The following is an 8,544-nucleotide window of genomic DNA, read 5'->3' as shown; positions in this document are numbered from 1 at the left end:
GTGCCTTGCTTTTGGACTTCAGGCCTCCAGCACTGTGAGAGAATAAATTTATGTTATTTTAAGCCACTAAATTTGTGGTAATTAAACTAAGTACTGCAAACTTAAGACTAAGGATGTCAGGCTGGGTTAAAAAGAAAGTAAGTCCAACTACATGTTGTTTACAAGGCACATGATTTAAATATATAACGTTTATGTATAGTGTGGGATAAGAGTCCAACTTCATTCTTTTGCATGTGGCTATCCAATTTTCCCAGCACCATTTGTTGAAAGACCTATTCTTTTCCCTTGAATGATCTAAGTATTCCTATTAAAAATCAATTGGCCATAGATGCATGGGTTTATTTCTGGGCTCTCAAATCTGTTCCACTGATCTCTATGTCTATCCTTATGCCAGAATCATGCTGCTTTGATTACTGCAGCTTTGTAGCAAGTTTTGAAATCAAGATGTGTGAGCCCTCCAACTTTGTTCTTGTTTTTTAAGATTGTTTTGTTTTGTCTATTTGGGGTCTCTTGGAATTCCATATGAATTTTAGGATTAGCTTGTCCATTTCTGCAAATGGTGTTGATATTTGAATAGGGGTTGTATTGAATCTGTAGGTCATGTTGGGGAATATCATCATCTTAACAATATTGTCTTCCAATCCATGAACATAGCCTTAATTTTTTTCAACAATGTTTTATACTTTTTGCTGTAGTATTCTTCCACACCCTTTGTTAAATTTATTCCTAAGTTTTTATTCTCCTTGATGCTATTGCAAGTAGAATTGTTTTCTTAATTTTATTTTAGGATTCTTAATTTTATTTTACTGCATAGAAGTACAATTGATTTTTTCATGTTGATCCTGTATCCTTCAACTTTGTTGAAGTCTCTTATTAGCTTTAATAATTTGTGTATTTTTAAAGGATGTGCTATCTGTAAGATCACATCATCTGCAAATAGAGTTTTACTTCTTCCTTTCCAGTTTGGATGCCTTTTATTTCTTTTACTTGCCAAATTTCTCCAGCTAAAACCTGTACAAACAATGTTGAATAGCAGCCTTGCTGCTGCTGGATGGGGTTGAAGATCTAAGTTCCCTGACACTGTGACTTCCTGCTTGATACTTGCTTTCTTCTTTTATTCTTTACCATCTTTTAAAAAAAAATTTTTAAAGAAGTTTTTATTGGGGAACAGTGTGTTTTTCCAGGACCCATCAGCTCCAAGTCAAGTAGTTGTCTTCAATCTAATTGTGGAGAGTGCAGCTCCTTGGCCCATGTGGGACTCGAACCAGCAACCCTGGTGTTTATGAGCCTGAGCTCTAACCAACTGAGCTAACTGGCCGCCATTAACCATCTTTTTTTTAATTAAAATTTATTGGGGTGACAATGGTCAACAAAACTACAAGTATACAATTCTATAATACATCACCTATATATTGCATTATGTGTTCACCACCCAGAGTCAGTTCTCCTTCCATCTTGATACTTTCTAACACCATCCTGGTGATGGAGTTGAGACTCCTTATAGTCTGGTTAGGGCAGAAATCCTGGCTCTTCATTTATCTTTTGCTGGAATGGGTTGGGGTGGTTTTACAGATTTATTTTGTTGTTTGACCACAGTAGAGGTGTTATTGTCTAAACATTTCCTGTTTTGCTAGTCTGTGCCTTTGCTGATCTTTCGAGGCATTAAAAAAAATCAGCATCTGTGGGTGTTTCCTAGTTGCGGCTTCTTCAGCTCTAAGTCTGGGATGTTTCAGGTAAAAAGAAAGTGGGACAATGGAGTATGGGCATAAGTGGAGAAGGTATGGTGGACAGAAGTGCTCACGTGCATGGGTATGGTGAGTAGAGGGCAGTGGGCACACTGAGCTGTTGGCCTGGTTGCCCAACACACTACGGCAGTCTGGGCACTGCAGGGCTCCAAGGAGGCAGCCTTTGTCAGGACCTGGGCCCAGGGTAGTGGTGGTGATGGTGACAGCAGCAACACAAGAAGTAGTTTCAGCAGCAGTGGTGGGTCACGGTACCTGCAGTTAAGGGAGAGAGGAAGGGCCTTTTATGGGGCAGCACTGGGACCTGTGGTGGGAGCTCCTCCTGCCCCCTCATGCCTGGAGCACATCCCTGTGGCTTCCACAGAAATCTGAACTCTCTGGTCTGAGGGGAAGGACAGAAACTGTTAGCACCCAGGCAGTATTCTGTACTAGTAATTATTACAAAATGAAAGCATGTACATGGCTTCCTGTTCTGGGACAAGATAGAGTGGACAAACTTATTCCTATTTCTCCCATTAAGTACACATAGTACCTAGAAATTATATATAAGCAAACATAAAAGAAAACAAACTGGAAAATGGAAATAAGAAGGCAAACTGGCTAGGGGAGTCAGTTAGAACCCAAGGAATAGCCAGGTAGCAGGCATGGTGTCAGAGGAGCCCAATAATGCAGAAGAAAATATCCTGGATACAATCAACAATCACTCATCATATTAAGAAGCTGGAAAAATCACAACTTGAATGGGAAAATACAATCACCAAATTGGTACAGATGTCAGAATTATCTGACTAGAATTTTATTTTATTATTTTTTGGTAGTTTTATTTATTTTTTTTAGCAATTTACATATCTCCCCACCCTTTCTTTTAAGTTAGTGTGATTATTTTCCATAGTAAACTACTAAAATAGAAACTTTGGTCAAGGATGGAATGAAATAGCAAAAACAAACAAACAAACAAAAAACCCAAAAAAAAACGAGAACAAAAAAACCAAACAAAACACAATCACTGTTGCTTTTAAAAAACCAACACTTTCACCAATTCTATTCAAACAATAACATACAACATTTTCGTGATATGTGCCTTTAGTGTTTCATTGCGGCTGGCTTTTCTCACCATCATGCAAATGGCAGCACTGTCGATGGGGCTGTTTGTCAGCCTTTCATGCTGGATCTGGGAGGCTTGCTCAGCTTCACGTTACTCAAAGGCCCTGATAGAAGACTCTAACATCTTGAAATCCCAAATTGTCATGGCTCCATGTAGTGCAAAATTTGCGACAGTCTTGCTTGTCCACCTCATAAATAGATACTTGAGTGATGCTATGCTGGTGCAGTGTCTCCAAGGCTGTATTGTGGTCCTCAGTCGTGGCCTTCTTGCCCATGTTGTGGAAGTGTTCCATGGCAGACATGTTGTCTGAGTAGGATTTTAAAGTAGCCATCATAGAAATGCTTCAACAAGCAAATATGAATGTGTCTGCAACAAATGAAAAAGTAAATTGTCTCGACAAGGAAACAGAAGATATAAACATGAACCAGTGGACGTTTTAGAACTCAAAAATACAAAACTCTGGATGAACTCAACAACAGAATGAAGAGGGCAGTAATCAGTGAACGTGAAGAGAGAACACTAGAAATGACCCAATCTGAGCAACAGAGAGAAAATAGAAAAAAAAAGAGAACAAAACCTTCGAAACTGTGGGACTATAACAAGAGATTTAACATTGATGTCATTGATGTCCCAGAAGTAGAGGACAAGGAGGGTGGGACTGAACATTTATTCAAATAAATAATGGATGAAAATTTTCCCTGTTTGGCAAAACATATTGATAAAGATGAACTGGGACTTTAAGGAAACTGATCCGGTTGGGAGGCCTATGGGAGGAGCTGGGCCATTGAGCTCCATGGTCCTCACTGCCTTCTCATACAACTCGATGCTTCTGGGGTGGCTGGTTAGTTCAGGTGGTTAGAGCACAGGCTCATAACACAAAGGTTGCCAGTTTGATCCCCACATGGGCCAAGGAGTTGCGCCCTCCACAACTACACTAGATTGAAACAACTACTTTACTTGGAGCTGATGGGTCCTGGAAAAACACACTGTTCCCCAATAAAATGTCTTTAAAAACAAAAACAGCAACAAAAAACCTCTACGGTTCTAACTTTCTGTCTCCCTGATAGATATATATATATATATATATATATATATATATATATATATATATATATATATATATATATATATCCACCACCTTAGAATACAGGCCAGTGTGTGCACATGGCTTGCCAGGTCAGCACGCGCTGGGCTGTAGTCTTCTTTCCATCCTCCACCCCTTCCCGAATAAAACGTTTTTGATGACAGACTACCTAATCGATATTATTGTTCAGTCGACATTTTGGGGGGCTCACCCAGGATCCAGAGAAGAACAAACCCCCAAAGTTTCAGAGCAGGTGAGCAACCAGCTCCTGGTGCCACACGAAACGCCGTTTTGGCTCACTGCTTGCTCTCCGATTCAGAAGCCTCAGGTAAGCTCTCCTAGAGTCGTGCTAACGCTTTTTGAATTTGAAGCTCTCCGGGCTTTGTTCAGGAATTGTTTAGAGGTGTGTGTGTGTGTGTGTGTGTGTGTGTGTGTGTGTGTGTGTGTGTGGCATGCGTTAGGAACAGCCAGAGGAATGAGTCATGGAAGACCAAAATTGATCTATTAGAATTTATTTGGCATGTTTGAGTTGCAGGAGGTCAGGCTAGAAAAGACCATAACCTCTCTGAGCAAAAAGGGGTATGGAGTTGTATAGGAGGGGGTAAATGAGGCTGGTCCCCTTCAATGCTTTAGGGGCTTTTTGTTGTATTGTCTCTTGCAACAAAGGGTTTTGGGGCGTGACCATGTCCTCCTGTTCCACATCCTGGGTCCCATGTCATAGCCTGAAAAGCCCAAGCTCACTGATCTTAAGCCCCTAGGAGACAAACACAAGCCAGCAGGTACAAAGTACAAAGCAAGACAAAATGGCTTTTAGGATAAGATGGTTTCTACATCCCAGGCGGTGTCTCCAGCCTAAGGCAAATATTGGGTTGTTGGAAAAGTCATGACGTATTTTTTCTATGTTTTTCGTTGCAAAAATGCGTCATGACTTTTCCGACCACCCAATATAAGCCGATAGGTACACGGTGCAAAGCAAGACAAGATGGCTTTTAAGATAAGATGGTTTCTGCTCCTGGCCTAAATATGGCCTAACAAGGTGTGCATGTGTTAAAAGGCCTTTTGTTTGTTGTCTGTGAGTACTCAATTTGGCACATCAGCCTGATTTCTTTGGAAACAATTAGTATTTGAGACAAAACTGGCTTTCACCTAAAGATCCCTTTGGGGACAGAGGTTATTTCTACTGAAATTAGTCAGTTTGGCCCAGTATTAGACTGTGCCGTTTCATTGAGAGGAGTGCCACTCAGCCTACAGCTGGACTCTCCCAGGGTGGGTTATTTTCCTAGAACCGGCTTTTAGCCTTTGGCCTGGTCCTCTGTGATCAGGCTGTTCTAGAGTGAGGCTGACTGGCGTCTGACCTGCAGGTTGCTCGAGCTGTAATTGTTTTGGGCCCTCTGAAAAAAAATGGGATCTCAGCTATCTAATTATACTAAGACTCTCCCTCCTCAATTAGGGACACTGGTCGAGTACATGGTTAAGACCTGTGGGGAATTTTCATGTGCATATATAACTAATTTCAAAAGTAATTGAAATTATCAGTGGCCACTGTGGGGAACTTTTGAGATCCCCAAACTTAATTTTCTTAAAACTAAATTGGACAGTAATAGCGCTATTAATAGAATTGATGAAGCCACGTGGAATGCGTGGAATGCTTCTTTTCAATGGTACATTGAAGCTTCCAAATGAGACCATGAATCTGAAGTTGCCTCTTGGTGAAATAAAGTATTTAAGTTAACAAAGGCCGCTAAAAAATTCAAAAGGTGAGAAAATGGTATCTGGAGCCTCGTGCTCTCTCTCTGCAGCTCTGTCTTGCCCCTCCCCCACTACTCCACTGTCTTGTGGTCCATCCTTGGGACCATCCTGTTCTATGGTACTTTGTTTCAAACTTCCCCACCTCCTCCACCTCCTAAGCCATCTTGCCTCCTGCTGTTGCCTCCCTTGCCTTCAGCTCCACCTCTGATGTCATTTTCCCTTGAGTCCTCTCCTGCCTTTTCTTCCTCTGAACTTATCAGTATGTTTCCATTAGGATTAAACCCTCTGGGGATCCTAACAGGCCCCAAGTTTTCTATGTCCCCTGGACCAAAGCTGAGTTACAAGCCATTGTAAAGGAATTCCTTAAGGTAAATGAGGACCCTCACAAGTTTGCTGAGGAATTTGATATTGTTGTTCAGGCCTATCAGCCTGGGTTTTCTGATTTGTATCAGCTAACCAATATGATAGTTGGCAAAGACCAGGCTTAATGCTGGATGAGAACTGTTGGATGGGAACATCCTGAAAGAGACTTGAAAAAGCAAGCCTCCAATATGGAGGAGGAAGCTAGGGAACTTGCTTGAAAACTTCATGGAGCAATTCCTAAGGCTTTCCCAAAGCCTGTCAATGGGAGCAAAATTCAGGCCTTTGCTCACAAAGGCTGGCCAATCTGTTCATGACTATTATAACAGACTGCAGGTCGTTTTTAAGGAAAATTCTGGTCTTCCTTTGGATACTGACACCACACGGGTAACTTAATTCTTTGTTTGTCAACGGGCTGAACAGAACTCTTTCCCTCCTAGTTAAGAGATCCAGGATGGAATGGGAAATGATCGACAGCCTAGATTTGGTGAATTTGGCCAATTGGCTTGCTTGTAGGCTATATGAACCACCTAAAAGTAAGATTGCCAAGATTTTTAATTCTCAGCCTTGGCAAATGAGAGGCTCTATGTGAAACCGAAGGAGTCCAAATTTTTGCCACTACTGCAAGGAGCGAAGACACTGAAAAAGGTGTTGCCGTAAGTTTAGGCATCACTTCGGATGTGCTCAGCATTCTAACCAGCCTTTTCCAGGTTTTTCTAATCCCCAGTGATGGGGCTCCAAGGCACTGAAGGATTTTTTTCCAATCCTTCCTCTTAGCAGCTTGGAGAAACTCTTCTTCAAATGGTAAGGAAACTATTTCTATTCTTATTCTTATTGACACCGGTGCTACACTCTACACTCTCGATGCTCAACCTCACTGTCAAAACAGCTGCTGCCTTAGAGTAATAAGACACTGCAAATAGTGGGGGGTTTCAAACAAACCTCAACAGGCTTACGTATCTGAACGTAGTCCCTTTTGTTTAGGCTCTTTAAGAGGGACACATTGTTTTCTCCTTAGTTTTTCTGCTCTTACCCATTTATTAGGCAGAGACTTCTTAGAGAAGTACCATGATGGAATATCCTTTTCTGGGTGGGAACTTTGGGTTTTTTCACCTTGCCTTAAGGGGAGGAATCATCTGTTTGTACAGTAAAAAGCTATGGGAGGGCATCTGTTGATGTAGCACTTTGTAAGTTAGGACAGATAAGGAAAGAGTAACTTTGTTGATATGTAAGCTAGTTTACAAAGGCCAGGTTCAGTAATATTAAAGTCTGCATGTTGCATATAAAGTTTTGTATGGTTACATCACTATTGAGTAAAGTTGTTGGAATGTCAGATTTTAGTTTTTTAGTTAGTGGAATGTGATTCTCACATTTACAAATACTGAGGTAGTTCTGTGGCAATGGGCCCTAGACAAAGAACTTCCCAGACCATGTGGTCACCAAGGATTTTGCGTGGGCTTCAGACAAAGACATTCCTAGACTGTATGGTCATCAAGACTTCCCCGTGTAATACTTCCAAATTCCTACCTCACCCGTGAACCAGTCAGGAACCGGCACAATGGCCACATGTCCTAATAATAAATCTTAGCTGCCAACCTGGACACCTCAGGGTATATAACCCCAAATCCCACCTGAGTGGGGGCTCAGCCTCTGGATGTGAATCCGCTGAGCCAGTGCCGGCATTAATAAAAGTTGCTTCCCACGCCTTGGTGTCCTATCTCTTTGTCTGGGTTCCCCACAACATAATTGGGGGCTCGCCCGGGAGACGGAGACGGTGATATTTTTCACCTCCCTTGTACCTGGAGCCCGGCTCCCCCGGACGAGAGGGGAAATGCACTCTACTTGGCGCCAGCGGACTTTTGTCCATCAGTGGGAACGTCTCCCCTGCCGGCCACGGGGGACCGACCCAGGAGCACAAAGGAACCCTGAGGGCTACGGGAACCAACTTCGGAGTACTGCCCGACCAGGCAGGTAAGGACCCGGGTCACTTGGTAGCCTGTCCCAATGGACAGAAGGGGAGACTGATCACCTCCCGGAGTCACCCGAGTATCTCAGTTTCTGAGAGAAACCGTGACTCCTAGGAACAGGGCGGCGGGAGGAGAATGAATGTGTTTGAGTCTGTGTGAGTGAGACGCGGCCTGGCTGCGAAGCGAGTGTGGAGTCCCGATTCGCGGTTCCGTGGTGCACCTCATATGGCTTAGGGTGGTATCGCTGAATTGTCTCGTACAGTTTGGGGATCCAAGTCGAGGATTTAAATCGACCCACCAATGCTAAGAGGCACCTGAGAATTCTCGCGAGAGAAGCGGCCGGAGACGGACGAAGTGAATCTTTGAGTGTGTGTCGCGCCGATTTTGGGTGGTTGCCATGGGTGGGCGACAGAGTACTCAGACTCCGTTAGAATGTATGTTAAAAATTTTTAAGAAGGGATTTTAGGGGGATTATGGCATTGAGATGACCCCCCAAAAGCTCCGTACTTTCTGTGAGATTGATTGACCATCATTCGG

The sequence above is a fragment of the Hipposideros armiger genome, unplaced genomic scaffold (assembly GCF_001890085.2).
Source record: "Hipposideros armiger isolate ML-2016 unplaced genomic scaffold, ASM189008v1 scaffold_859, whole genome shotgun sequence".
Lineage (NCBI taxonomy): Eukaryota > Metazoa > Chordata > Mammalia > Chiroptera > Hipposideridae > Hipposideros > Hipposideros armiger.
Note: the sequence above shows the minus strand (reverse complement) of the source record.